Source organism: Lissotriton helveticus, chromosome 1_1 (assembly GCF_964261635.1).
Source record: "Lissotriton helveticus chromosome 1_1, aLisHel1.1, whole genome shotgun sequence".
NCBI lineage: Eukaryota > Metazoa > Chordata > Amphibia > Caudata > Salamandridae > Lissotriton > Lissotriton helveticus.
The window spans coordinates 1,791,286,916-1,791,302,316 of NC_136057.1; the positions used below are offsets into that span (position 1 = coordinate 1,791,286,916).

The following is a 15,401-nucleotide window of genomic DNA, read 5'->3' on the forward strand; positions in this document are numbered from 1 at the left end:
GCACTATGCCCTTAAAAAAACGGTTGCTAACAAGAAATAACCTGGCAGATAACGGCTGGGACGGAAAACCGCCCCAAAGGTAAACAAATTCTGAATGACTCACAGCGATTGCACTTGGGAGTGAACCCTATTGTGTCTGTAAAAGATGTGCAAACTATGAATCAGTTTAAACAAGCCTTGAGGGAAGTAAATTGTTGCCTAAAATCAACAGACAGGATGAACAGCCGAAAGGCATTGAAGAACACAGTGTTTTGAGAGAAGTTTTCGAAGGAATGCATGCCATGCATCACAGGAAACGACGTCTGGAGTGACTACATAGCGGCCACTACAGCGGGAATACTATTACTGTGCAAGTATGTTTTGATTCATTTCTATAGATTAGATTCATTAATATCCTTTAGACTGGATAGCTTGTATCCTTCTGTAACACCACATAAGGAAGCTTTTTTTAGGTCTCACCGAGCGACGCAGCGCATGCGCTGCTTGCCTTGGAGAGATCTATTGTTAACGATTTCTTTGCCGAAGGGGGACGAGAAATGTGCACGCGTCCGGCAGACAGGAGATGTGCACGCGTACGGGTCGGCATTTTAGCACAAAGCGCGCATTGCGTGCTTTCGCTTTCCCTGTACGGGTCAGGTGCACACGTACAGGTCTAGGTCGCGGAGTTTCAGCACAACGTGCTTTCGCTTTTGATTGTTAGATACTGTAAACAATGGTGCCCGATTGATATAGGCTGGAAGGGTATTGCAAATCTTAAGACATTCACTGAGTTGAGGTGGCTAGAGCATGCTAAATCTTAGGGCATTCCTGGATAAGGAGGGTTGAGGGTATTCCAAACCGTAGGGCATTAACCCTGAGAGGCTGGGTGGGGGCTTTGTAATTGAAGTGAGAATTTGAAGGTAAAGAATTGTTTCGTGTTGTGAATCCTTCTGGTGCTAGGTTTATGTTTTGTGTCGAACATATAGGGATGTTCATGTGTAGTGCTTTGTGACAGGCAATTTTATAGCTACTAAGTGGTACAAAAGGTAACCATTTGATGGGAGCCAGAACAGGAGTGGTGTGAATTAACTTCCATGGAGAGCTTGGGCCTGCAAAGACTGGGAGCTCCGGGTACTTTAAATGCTCCTTAGGCCTGAGGTAAACCAATCGCAGTGACGCCTCCTCCCTGGCAGATGGGACAGCAAAGCTGTGTTAGTTAGTCTTACCTTAGCACCATGAGTGTCCGTTCCTAGAGTATTTAAGCAGCTCCATGAACTATCGCAATAAACCGCAACTCTCTTTTGGAGCAAGGTCGTTCTTTCTGCAGGGCTGTCCCAGCGTAAGTCCAGATCTCCATGGTAACCAGGAAGCGGGCATGCCTGTAAAGTCGGGCCGGTCGGCCTCGAAACAAGAGGGTTTTATGAGGGTTGCTTTTGTTTCAGATGAGGTCAATTTACAAGCGCACTCTATGATCCTTCCAAGAACTGTAACACGAGCAGCAGGAGTTTCACGTTTCGAAGAAGTCTTTCACCTTCTCACTTCCAATCTTTATTTTGTGCACCATTTTATCCTGGTACAACCTGTGGCTGTGGGCAATCTCTTCCAGAGGTTGACTAGTCTTTGGGAAATCAAGAGATTCCACAGCAGGTCCTGACCCTAAAAGTCAGCTTGCACTTAGGTTCTTTTCTATCGCTTAGACTGAATGAGTCGCGTCCCGTGGTAATATAGGTTTTTATTTATGTGCTCGGCTGAGCATGTAAACACCAAACAATATATTCTACCAGCGTTGCAGCATCGCAGACAGTTCTTTGGTGTGACTGGAACCCGCGCAACACTTCCATTGCATGTCACACCTTGCCGAGGTCTCTAAGCAACCAGAAGTGATCGCTTGCCACAGCGCCATGTTAAATCCATTAGTAAACGCAATGAAAGGCTGTCACCACTTTCCGCGGGACCGCTCTTTTGTGAGTGGCTCACTAGGTTACTTCAGTATTTAGTTTGGATTATCGCATCTATGTAGCACTTTTTTCTTCAATGTAGCCCACTACAATGTGGGGAAGGGTGTGGTTAGCAGGTTGGAGTGTTTAATTTCTAATAAAGTAAGGGTGAGAGCCCTTCACAGGAAGCCACTGCAGCTAGCACCACCTTTTTGCACATGACAGCGCAGCCAAAGACTGACTATTCCAGGTAGGGCCGGACTGGGAACCCAAAGCAGCCCTGGCAAATGTTGTGAGACCACCCCTCCCCCCCATCCCCCGCTATTGTGCATAGCGAGTGCAGCGAGGGAGCCTGAGAACTACAGATGGTGGCTGGGGAGTTGGGGGGGGTCTCTGTAGGAGAGTAGGGTCTACAATCCTATGATCACGCAGATTTTTGCTTTTTGCTTCACTGGTTTACGACTTTTCCCTGGCTGTGGGCCTGCTAATCAGACCCACAGCCTAGCTGTTCTCTCTAATCCAAATTGTACCCAGGTACTGAATTGGCACTGGGCCCTCTCAAGTCCCTGTACCCAGGGCTGAGGTGCACCCAGAAGTCTCCCAGGGGCTGCAGCATGCATTATGCCACCCCTGGGCTGACTAACTAAATCAGACACAACTGGCTGCTTGACAGCTGGGGCAGAGTGGTGTACCCACCCTCTGCTGTAGATATAGTATTCCTATATCTAAACCTAAATGGACACACCGATCTCCTATCAGTCACTCCTATGGCAGGCCTTGACAATCCTGAAGGCAGGGTGCTTGGAATCGTGTGAGATAGTGCTCTGGCATGAGCTGAGCCTGTCTGCGGCTTTCGGGATCCATCCCTTAGCCGTTTCCATGATATCGCATACCATATACTCTTAAGTGCATTATAATCCTCGCGGTTATATGCCAACTCTGGTATCGCTTTATCAAAACATGTCGAGTAAGGTGTCATACGAATTGGAATACTAACCCCTCGCCAATTCTGGCGACGGGGTTAGCATTCCACCCTTCTAGAGGGACACGACATGTATGTAACCTGTAACCCCGGTTAAAGTCAGACAGAGCCTTAGCTCCACAAAATGGATGCTGCCACCGAGACACAAGTCTGCCCTCCTGCTGTTGGGAGTCCTCCCAGGCCAGGAGGCAAGGACAAAGGGTTTCCTGCCAGGGGCGGTGCCAGCACCGTCCCAGACAGGATTTTGTGTACCCTAGGTAGGCAGGGCTTTAGAGGAAGGTGACTGCAAGTGGCACCCCGGTGCTCACTGTGCATAGGCCGGCTGAAACCAGTTCCAGGGGCACTCCAGCCCCTGGCCTGGGGAAAGCCCGCCAAAGGAGAGGGGTGTAACCACCCCCCTCCTAGTCCCACCCATAGGGCAGGACTTAGTCGCGTGCCAGCCCCTTTTTGCAGGATAAAGGTAGGAACTGGCCCCCTTCCAAATCAGATAATCTTTGAATCCTGAAACTACTTTCTGCAAGAAGGAACTCAAGACTCTTCTCAAGATTTCTCCCTTGTGACTAAGGAGTAGTCACCCTGCAGCAGCAGGCACCAACCAAGCATCGCGGTTTGTTGCCAGTCTCTCCTTCAGATCAAGACTGTTCCAGCACGACGAGAACCGGCTTCCCTGGCACCTCTGACCTCAACCTACATCATCAGCCCAGCTGTGATCCGTGGGTGTGACGAGACCTCGAGGGACCGGCCATCTTCAGAACTGCACGACGCTTGTCCAGCACGACTCCCGAGTGACCCTCGACTGAGTGCTTTGGGGTAAGAGAAGCCCCGACCCTGAGCAGCTCCAGCACCGAAGTTCAGCCCCCCTGCATCCACGAGATCTGCGTGGGGCCCTTCTGCTCTTTGCTGCCAACCGCGTTGTCCAGGTCGCTTGCCCGTTGGCTAGTGACCCCTTCACGACGCTCCACGACGACAACTACTGCTGGTCTGGTTGTTCCAGACTAGCCCTTGCTCCCCTCCAACAGAGGAGCACCCTGGACCCTCCTGGTCCACTCAAGATGCCATTTTAGGTCCACCGCGTGGGCCTTGCATTTGCCAAGACTTGTTGCCCAATCCTGGGTCCAGCGACGTCGACAGCAAGAACCTTCGGGGGACAGCTCGCACCTCCATCCTGGTCGCCGACAACGCCTCCTGGTCCGAGAGACTGCAGAGCCCAGCAGCGCCCACTCACCTGGCTGAGGTGACTTCGTCCGGTGCCATCCTGGTGCCCACTCAAATCACTGGCTAGTGATTCAGAACTTGGTCCCCTCTGCTTACAGGTTTCTTCTTCCCTGATCCAGGCTTGGATCACTCCGAACTTTCTTCACTGGCCGCCTGCCAGCAACTCTTTCTTCAGGCTCCTGGATCTTCAACGAGGGTTTCCGACGCAACTTCAACCCTATGCAGCCGCAGCCCCTGGGCTAGGTAACCTGAGTACTCCGGTGCTCCAGCATAGTCCAACACCCTAAGTGTTCGGATCCACTCTTGTTTTCGACCCACCTAGTCGGGTTCGCCCGAGAACAGTAACTTTGCAACTGCTAGCCTCCATAGACTTTTTCCCGCCTTACGCGTGAGAGTTCCCACTCTGCACACGACGTCCACAGGCCTCCTGCATCTAGTCCCAGTGTTTAGAATTGTAGGCCTAGCGATTCCTGAGTCTAGAAAAGTATTACTTACCTGCTAGCAAGTTCGCATTCCACTTACTGTGTATATGGTTTTTCGTGCCCCTAGGGCATTTGTGTAAATTGTGCGACTTAAAGTATTTTCGTAAGAGTTTTGTTGTGTGCTTAGCTCCCTGACTCATAAAGAGTTCAGGGTAGACTTGTTAGAAATAAATATACATTTATTTTCATAACAACTTGTGTGGTGTCCTTTCACTTGGTGTTCAAGGGGTAATGTGATGGTAAAACAGCTGGCTTACCACGCCCTCTAGAGTCTTAGCCTTAGACTGCTCGTATCCATGCTACTAGGATAGCTGGTCTATAAGGTTGACTTACAACCAATCATCAATAAGGGTTGTTTGGACTGATACATAGTGATCACTAGAATAGTGAGCACTGCATATCAGGCCAACTTCTCACATTGGTGAGCAGCGTTGGGATTTGAGCTTGCTGTTTGTTTTACCACACCTATCCTAAGAATATCATTTGAAAGATCACATAAGTACTAAGGTACATATAACTTAGCTTAGAATACTCTGAGTTCTACTGAACCAGCTGTTGTAGCTCCTAGGGCCTAGCACACCCTAAACTACAACTCTAGCAAGGGATCAGTAGGCAAACATATAGTGTAGGTAAGTACACCACTTACACCTCACTAGAAAAGCATGTCTACCCAGGGAGAGTCTACTGAGACTCCCCTTGTGGCAGTTGACCCTCCACAGGTCACTTCAAGATATGCAGCTCTCAGTTTCCAGGAGATGAGACAGGTGTGTACCTCCAGGTAACTGAAACAGGGGTCTAACCCCACCATTCCCTTTCTGATAGGTCTCTTAGAGACATATGATGCGAGAAAGATTTCTCAGCTAGATGGGAATATGCCAACCTTAGAGGGTACCACTGGGGATCCAGACCTCCACAACACTGTAAATGCAGTTGGGGAGGAGGATCCTGAGGAACTCTCTGGGGATGAGGTAGACAAAGGTCTTGAGGTAGTCAGAAGGCTAACTAGGGCCAACATAGACTTGCTTGGGCTAGGATCTGGGGGACCCCCAGTACTGACCCTGAGTAGGCCTAACCTTGGAGTTAGGAGAGATAGATCTCTTTCTAGGGACTCCAATAGATCTCTGCACTCTAATGCCTCTTCTCAGAGGAGAAGGAACTCTCCCCAGAGGAGATTGACTTCCCCTCAGAGAATAGAGCATGAAGCCAGAATGAGACAAGCTGCTCTGAGGATTGAAAGGGAAGAACTTGCCCTGGCCAAAGAAAAGCTTGCATTTGCTAGAGAGCAGCAGATGAGTGGGTTAGCTCCCACTGGTGGCAGCAATCTCCCAAGAGATAGAGAGAAGGGTTTAGATACTAAACACCTGACAAAAATAGTGCCCCCCTTTAAACAAGGGGATGACATCCAGAAATGGATGGCTGCTTTGGAGAGGGCCTGCACTGTGCAGGGCATTCCCCAGAGTCAGTGGGCAGCTATACTGTGGCTCTCCTTTGATGGCAAAGGTAGAGATAAGCTCCTCACTACAAGAGTGGAGGATGCTAACAATTACCAGGTCCTGAAGAATACACTGGTTGATGGGTTTGGTTTAACCACTGAGCAGTACAGGTTGCTGTTCAGAGACACCCAGAAAACTCAGTCTCAGGACTGGTATGACTTTGTGGATAGTGCCACTAAGGCTTTGGAGGGCTGGTTGCTGGGTAGCAAGGTTACTGATTACACAGGATTGTATAATCTGATGATGAGGGAACACATTTTAAATAATTGTCAGAACCAGTTGTTGCACCAGCACCTTGTTGATTCAGATCTGACCTCTCCCCAAGAATTGGGAAAGAAGGCAGACAAATGGGTCAGAACAAGGATCAAGCAGAACCAGAACCAGAACCAGGGTGGTCAGAAGAAAGCAGACCAGAAGGGTAATACTAAGAGTGAACAAAATGACCAGAAGTCTTCAACAGGTCCCCAACAAACCAAAGAGGGTGGGGGTCAGGCTTCACAGCAGAAAAAGAAGACTCAAGAAGGCCAGTCAAAAAGGTGGTGCCAGTACTGTAAAAGTAAGTCTCACTGGTTTAGTGAGTGCACCAAAAGAGGAGGGCAAACCTCTACCACTACAGCCCCTAAGGCAACTGCACCCCCTAGTACAGTCAGTAGTGGTAGTGCACCTCCCAAGGGATTAGTTGGGTTAACCTTGGGAACTGAGGAGTCTGACAACTTAGTTGGCACACTCACTCAGGCTGTCCTTGTCTGTACAGGGGATATGGATATGTCCCCTGATGTAAGTCCCAATACTTTGGGCAAATACAGGCAGACACCTTTAATAAATGGCAAAATGGCTCAGGCCTATAGGGACACTTGTGCCAGTGTCACCATGGTGACACCTAACTTCGTGGACCCTGGACAGATCATGCCAGGTACAGATTTCCTGGTGACCAATGCCAGCAACGTCACTACCAGTCATAGTATGGCGATTGTTGCTTTCTCCTGGGGAGGGGTAAGTGGCCAAAAGAAAGTTGTGGTTAGTTCAGACCTCCCAGTGGATTGTTTGTTGGGCAATGATTTGGAGTCATCCCTATGGTCAGAGGTGGAGCAGAGGACTCACATGGAAATGTTAGGCTTGCCAGCACATGTGCTTGCTGTGACTAGGTCACAGGCCAGAAGATGCCCCACTGAACAGGTGCTGGATCCTGGAAGAAAGGACCAGACACCTTCCAAGAAGAAGAGCAGTAAGGGTAAGGCTTTGCCTTCCCCCTTGCCCCAGGTTGAGGATCAAGTCTCTGAGGAGGCTGATCTGAGAGAGCTAAGGGAAACTGAGCCTAAAGAGCTTGAACTTGATCAAGTTGAGTTTCTGGGCTCAGGGGGACCCTCCAGAGAAGACCTGGGGAAGGCACAGTTAGACTGCCCTTCCCTTGAACCCCTCAGACAGCAGGCTGCTGCTGAGGCTGCAGGGAATGCCACAGGTGCCCACAGGGTATACTGGAAAGATGGACTCCTGTACTCTGAGTCAAGAGACCACAAGCATGGTGCAACCAGGAGGCTGGTCATCCCCTTGTCTCTGAGAGGTTTCCTTCTCACCTTGGCCCATGAGATTCCCCTTGCAGGTCACTTAGGTCAGACAAAGACTTGGGACAGACTTGTCTCACACTTTCACTGGCCCCACATGAATGAGAATACCAAGGAGTTTTGTTGCTCCTGTGTCACTTGCCAAGCCAGTGGTAAGTCAGGTGGCACAACAAAGGCCCCCCTCATACCACTACCTGTGGTGGGGGTTCCCTTTGAAAGAGTGGGGATGACATTGTTGGTCCAATGGAACCCCAGACAGCATCAGGTCACAAGTTTATACTGGTGGTGGTGGACCATGCCACCAGGTATCCTGAAGCTATTCCACTTAGGACCACTACAGCACCAGTAGTGGCAAGAGCCCTAGTTGGAGTGTTCTCCAGAGTGGGCTTCCCTAAGGAGGTTGTTTCTGACAGAGGTGCAAACTTCATGTCAGGATATCTGACTGCAATGTGGAAGGAATGTGGTGTTAACTACAAGTTCACCACACCCTATCATCCAGAGTGCAATGGGCTTGTTGAGAGATTCAACAGGACCCTCAAAGGGATGATTCGTGGACTACCTGAAAAGCTCAGGCGTAGATGGGATGTCCTGATACCCTGCCTCTTGTTTGCTTACAGAGAGGTCCCACAGAAGGGGGTTGGCTACAGCCCTTTTGAACTTCTGTATGGGCATCCTGTAAGAGGACCCCTGTGTTTGGTGAAGGAAGGATGGGAGAGACCTCTCAAAAAGCCTGCAACCAACATAGTGGACTATGTACTTGGTCTCCGCTCCAGGATGGCTGAATACATGGAGAAGGCATGCAAAAACCTAGAGGCCAGCCAAGAACTCCAAAAAGCTTGGCATGACCAAAAGGCTGTCCTGACTGTATACCAGCCTGGACAGAAGGTGTGGGTATTGGAGCCAGTGGCCCCAGCAGCCCTCAAAGACAAATGGTCTGGGCCCCACACCATCATTGAGCAAAAGGGAGAGGTCACCTACCTGGTGGACCTTGGAACCCCCAGGAGCCCCCTCAGGGTGCTCCATGTGAACAGGCTCAAGGCATATGTCGACAGGAAGGACATGAGCTTGCTCATGGCCACAGATGAGGGACAGGAGGAAGAGAGTGACCCTCTCCCAGACCTGCTCACTCAGAATCCTGATGATGGATCAGTAGATGGTGTTGTCTTTTGTGGCAGCCTCTCTGAACATCAGCAACAGGATTGCAGGCAAGTTCTGCAATCCTTCAGACATATGTTCTCTCTGACACCCAGCCAAACTGATTGGTGTACCCATGAGGTTGACACTGGAGACAGTCTGCCTGTCAAGAGTAAAATCTACAGGCAGCCTGATCATGTCAGAGACTGCATCAAAACAGAAGTGCAGAAAATGTTGGAGTTGGGAGTCATTGAGCCCTCAGATAGCCCTTGGGCTAGCCCAGTAGTTCTAGTGCCAAAACCTCACACCCAGGGTGGTAAGAGAGAGATGAGGTTTTGCGTGGACTACAGAGGCCTCAATGCAGTCACTAAGACTGATGCCCACCCAATACCAAGGGCAGATGAACTTATAGATAGATTGGCTTCTGCCAACTACTTAAGCACATTTGACCTGACAGCTGGGTATTGGCAAATCAGGTTAGCTGAGGAAGCCAGGCCCAAGACAGCATTTTCTACCCCTGGTGGTCATTATCAGTTTGTGGTAATGCCCTTTGGGTTGAAGAATGCACCTGCCACCTTCCAAAGGCTGGTGAATCAAGTTCTCACTGGGATGGATGACTTCTGTGCAGCATATCTGGACGATATTGCTGTCTTTAGCTCCACCTGGGAGGATCACCTGGTCCACCTGAGGAAAGTGTTAGAGGCCCTGCAAAAGGCAGGCCTCACTATCAAGGCCACTAAGTGCCAGATAGGGCAGACACAGGTTGTATACCTGGGCCACCTTGTAGGTGGAGGCCAGGTTCAGCCATTGGAGAGTAAGATACAGGCCATCAAGGACTGGGCTCCTCCAATCACCCAGACTCAGGTTCGAGCTTTCTTGGGCCTGACTGGGTACTATAGGAAATTTGTCAGAAATTATGGGTCCATAGTGACCCCCCTTAATGACCTGACAAGCAAGAAGATGCCAAAGAAAGTTCAGTGGACAGAAAGCTGTCAGAAAGCATTCGATGACCTAAAGCAGGCCATGTGCACAGCACCTATCCTAAAGAGTCCAGACTTCTCCAAACCATTCATTGTCCAAACAGATGCTTCTGAGTTGGGTGTGGGAGCTGTTCTATCTCAGCTGAATTGTGATGGCAACGACCAGCCAATTGCTTTCATTAGCAGAAGGCTGACCCCCAGAGAGAAAAATTGGTCAGCTATTGAGAGGGAGGCCTTTGCTGTGGTATGGGCCCTGAAGAAGTTGAGGTCCTACTTGTTTGGAACTCACTTCACAGTTCAGACCGACCATAAGCCCCTCTTATGGCTAAGTCAGATGAAGGGTGAAAACCCCAAACTACTTAGGTGGTCCATTTCCCTACAGGGGATGGATTTTACAGTGGAGCACAGACCTGGTACTGATCATGGCAATGCTGATGGGCTCTCCAGGTATTTCCACTTAGAGCAAGAAGACTCACCTGGTCAAGGTTAGTTTATTGTCCCAAAGTTTGGGGGGGGTCATGTAGGAGAGTAGGGTCTGCAATCCTATGATCACCCAGATTTTTGCTTTTTGCTTCACTGGTTTACGACTTTTCCCTGGCTGTGGGCCTGCTAATCAGACCCACAGCCTAGCTGTTCTCTCTAATCCAAATTGTACCCAGGTACTGAATTGGCACTGGGCCCTCTCAAGTCCCTGTACCCAGGGCTGAGGTGCACCCAGAAGTCTCCCAGGGGCTGCAGCATGCATTATGCCACCCCTGGGCTGACTAACTAAATCAGACACAACTGGCTGCTTGACAGCTGGGGCAGAGTGGTGTACCCACCCTCTGCTGTAGATATAGTATTCCTATATCTAAACCTAAATGGACACACCGATCTCCTATCAGTCACTCCTATGGCAGGCCTTGACAATCCTGAAGGCAGGGTGCTTGGAATCGTGTGAGATAGTGCTCTGGCATGAGCTGAGCCTGTCTGCGGCTTTCGGGATCCATCCCTTAGCCGTTTCCATGATATCGCATACCATATACTCTTAAGTGCATTATAATCCTCGCGGTTATATGCCAACTCTGGTATCGCTTTATCAAAACATGTCGAGTAAGGTGTCATACGAATTGGAATACTAACCCCTCGCCAATTCTGGCGACGGGGTTAGCATTCCACCCTTCTAGAGGGACACGACATGTATGTAACCTGTAACCCCGGTTAAAGTCAGACAGAGCCTTAGCTCCACAAAATGGATGCTGCCACCGAGACACAAGTCTGCCCTCCTGCTGTTGGGAGTCCTCCCAGCCCAGGAGGCAAGGACAAAGGGTTTCCTGCCAGGGGCGGTGCCAGCACCGTCCCAGACAGGATTTTGTGTATCCTAGGTAGGCAGGGCTTTAGAGGAAGGTGACTGCAAGTGGCACCCCGGTGCTCACTGTGCATAGGCCGGCTGAAACCAGTTCCAGGGGCACTGCAGCCCCTGGCCTGGGGAAAGCCCGCCAAAGGAGAGGGGTGTAACCACCCCCCTCCTAGTCCCACCCATAGGGCAGGACTTAGTCGCGTGCCAGCCCCTTTTTGCAGGATAAAGGTAGGAACTGGCCCCCTTCCAAATCAGATCATCTTTGAATCCTGAAACTACTTTCTGCAAGAAGGAACTCAAGACTCTTCTCAAGATTTCTCCCTTGTGACTAAGGAGTAGTCACCCTGCAGCAGCAGGCACCAACCAAGCATCGCGGTTTGTTGCCAGTCTCTCCTTCGGATCAAGACTGCTCCAGCACGACGAGAACCGGCTTCCCTGGCACCTCTGACCTCAACCTACATCATCAGCCCAGCTGTGATCCGTGGGTGTGACGAGACCTCGAGGGACCGGCCATCTTCAGAACTGCACGACGCTTGTCCAGCACGACTCCCGAGTGACCCTCGACTGAGTGCTTTGGGGTAAGAGAAGCCCCGACCCTGAGCAGCTCCAGCACCGAAGTTCAGCCCCCCTGCATCCACGAGATCTGCGTGGGGCCCTTCTGCTCTTTGCTGCCAACCGCGTTGTCCAGGTCGCTTGCCCGTTGGCTAGTGACCCCTTCACGACGCTCCACGACGACAACTACTGCTGGTCTGGTTGCTCCAGACTAGCCCTTGCTCCCCTCCAACAGAGGAGCACCCTTGACCCTCCTGGTCCACTCAAGACGCCATTTTAGGTCCACCGCGTGGGCCTTGCATTTGCCAAGACTTGTTGCCCAATCCTGGGTCCAGCGACGTCGACAGCAAGAACCTTCGGGGGACAGCTCGCACCTCCATCCTGGTCGCTGACAACGCCTCCTGGTCCGAGAGACTGCAGAGCCCAGCAGCGCCCACTCACCTGGCTGAGGTGACTTCGTCCGGTGCCATCCTGGTGCCCACTCAAATCACTGGCTAGTGATTCAGAACTTGGTCCCCTCTGCTTACAGGTTTCTTCTTCCCTGATCCAGGCTTGGATCACTCCGAACTTTCTTCACTGGCCGCCTGCCAGCAACTCTTTCTTCAGGCTCCTGGATCTTCAACGAGGGTTTCCGACGCAACTTCAACCCTATGCAGCCGCAGCCCCTGGGCTAGGTAACCTGAGTACTCCGGTGCTCCAGCATAGTCCAACATCCTAAGTGTTCGGATCCACTCTTGTTTTCGACCCACCTAGTCGGGTTCGCCCGAGAACAGTAACTTTGCAACTGCTAGCCTCCATAGACTTTTTCCCGCCTTACGCGTGAGAGTTCCCACTCTGCACACGACGTCCACAGGCCTCCTGCATCTAATCCCAGTGTTTAGAATTGTAGGCCTAGCGATTCCTGAGTCTAGAAAAGTATTACTTACCTGCTAGCAAGTTCGCATTCCACTTACTGTGTATATGGTTTTTCGTGCCCCTAGGGCATTTGTGTAAATTGTGCGACTTAAAGTATTTTCGTAAGAGTTTTGTTGTGTGCTTAGCTCCCTGACTCATAAAGAGTTCAGGGTAGACTTGTTAGAAATAAATATACATTTATTTTCATAACAACTTGTGTGGTGTCCTTTCACTTGGTGTTCAAGGGGTAATGTGATGGTAAAACAGCTGGCTTAACACGCCCTCTAGAGTCTTAGCCTTAGACTGCTCGTATCCATGCTACTAGGATAGCTGGTCTATAAGGTTGACTTACAACCAATCATCAATAAGGGTTGTTTGGACTGATACATAGTGATCACTAGAATAGTGAGCACTGCATATCAGGCCAACTTCTCACAGTCTCCTCCCAAGAAAATCTGGGGAAACAAATGTGCATTCTACAACACATTTCATTATAGTAATAGTAAATGATGACCTTACAGTGCAGAGGATACAATCTTTGTTGGTGCTCTTAAAAGATTCCTCACTATCACCCTCCAACAGTGCCTCTCATCACTCCATAGCCGCTTTCTCACATGTATTTAATTTGTTTTATAGCACCTCTCAACCAGTGTAGGGTGTCTGAGCACTTTACATCACACACATACAGAGACAATGAATAATACATTTGTATATCGGTGAATAGAAAATGTTAAATTAGTTAAATAAGGCAAAGGGGGCTACAAAGGGGACTACAAGATGCAGGATTTACATGCCATCCATACTGGTAGCCATTTTTTAAACTGCTAGGTATGAAGTAGCACAAACTCAGAATTCAGCACATAATACTCGTTAGGGTTGACTTTAATAAAAAATTATTTATTTCTACACAGACAAACCTTTTTTAGCAACATTAGGTTAATTAAAGTCTGGGGAAAAACAGAACGTTCTAACCTGCACCATGCCGCTTGCATGCAGCTCTTTGATGGCAGTTCATAGCTCACTGTGCCAAATTACAATTGTAACTTATGAACTGCACAGCAACTTGACACTTTTATTATTGCACAAATACTTTTGAATACAGGGCTGTTCCCAGGATTTGCGGGGCCCTGAGCGGGATAGGAACATGCGAGGCCCCTCTAATTTACATAAGATGTAATGTCACAGGGAGTGACGTCATAGGAAGTGTCAACTGACCATTCATTTTCTGACAGTGTTGAAGCAGCTTTGCAAGAAGTGAATATCACGGAGACAGCTACCATTTGGGCAGCCATTATTGCGGTTTGCTAGCAGCATGACCACCACTTGTTAGTTTTAACACCATAAGCTTCACAGCGTCCGTTCAGCACATCCCATCTGTAAAAGTAGCTTTAGAAGCCCCTCTGGGGATTGTAGTCCTAATGAGGTATATTGCCAGTAAGAGGAATTGTCCTGTGGACTACAACCCCTAAGAGAGATAAGTGAGCTGAGTCTTCAATGCATGCGAGTCATTGGTGTCTGTTCCGTTATGGCAAGTGCCTACTAAACTGGGTATACCATCAGCCCAGTGTGATACCAGTAACAGAACCCATGCTCCTCGCCAGGGAAGGAAGCCATCGTTGCCATAAATAAAACAATATATAAAGGGCCCTATTGTGAATGTGTCACTATTCCAAGCAGAGTGCACAGTGCTTATTTAAACCTGCTACACAGGAAGGGCCTTTCTCGGCTGACTCAGACTATAGTACTTTATTTCCCTGTCCCCTTGCCCCAGCCCTCAACTCCTCCCTGTTGCGAGAAAGTGGAGAGCCAAACCCCGGTAGAGAGATGGTTGCTTTCTGGTGCTTCAAAGACGATCGCCTCGGCTTTATTGCATGGTAGAGGCGCATGGGTTTACGGTGAGTAACAACCAGTTGGTATACTAATAAGAGTATTGCTGCTCCTAAACATAATGCTCCATAACTCCACTCCAACGCCCATGCACCTCTTCCTGCCTTACCTCTCCTGTTTCTTCTATTCCTCTGGTCTTTCTCCATGCTCCTGTACCCTCCTTTCTCTTATTTCTTGCTCCTCCTCTTTCTCACATTATCCTTCCACTCTCTGAAGTTGTCTTCCTGCCTCCCCACCAATGCGCTGATCTCCCTGCCTGCAGCCCAATTCACACGTCTACAACTCCCATCAAATGCCATTTTTTTCTTCCTTGTCTTAGCTCCATCATTCCTCCCTATTGTTCCCATAATCCACCATGCCCTCTCCTGCTTTCCTAACTCCCCCACCTCCTTCCACTCACCCTCAGCCCCTCCTGCTTTCTTTTTTTTGATAAACAAATGTATTCATTTTACAAAAGGCATGCTCCCAGCCAAATCACACCATATTTCAATAGTCGAGAAGTACAGCCACAGAATCCCGCCACCCAGAGTACAGACATTAAAAAAGCGAAAATATATTGAAAACAATCAAACCACCCCCCCATGATTAGACCACTCCCCCCTCCCACTTCCCCCAAATTCTGCGGTATTTCTTGGGGCAACCACGTGCCGCATACATAACTTTCTCCTGTGCGGCGCTCCAGTCCACTCCAATTCGCCAACGCCCCACGGTTGGGGGGTCAGGACACTTCCAGGAGGTTGCAATGTCCCTTTTGGCTACAACCATGACCGTAGTGAGGAACAGTTTTTCATTGCGCGACCCGTCTAGCCCATCAGTAATGTCCAGAATCGTGTGCTTAGGGTCGTGTGGAACCCCCCACTCCAGCACCTCAGAGAGTTCTTCCTCAATGCCCTTCCAGAATCCCGCTAGGAGGGGACAGGTCCAAACCATGTGGAGGAAGTCAGCGGAATCTTGGCCACACCTGG

At 49.7% G+C, this 15,401-nt stretch overlaps 1 protein-coding gene across 1 annotated transcript in view; it reads left to right on the forward strand.

Annotated features, from left to right (window-relative positions):
- Positions 1–214: 214 nt before the first annotated feature.
- MRTFA (myocardin related transcription factor A) overlaps positions 215–15,401 on the forward strand; it is a 287,728-nt gene continuing 272,541 nt past the window's right edge. The window contains exon 1 of the mRNA XM_078640591.1: positions 215–353. The gene's annotated coding sequence lies outside the window, so the exon portion shown is untranslated. The remainder of the gene's footprint in view (positions 354–15,401) is intronic.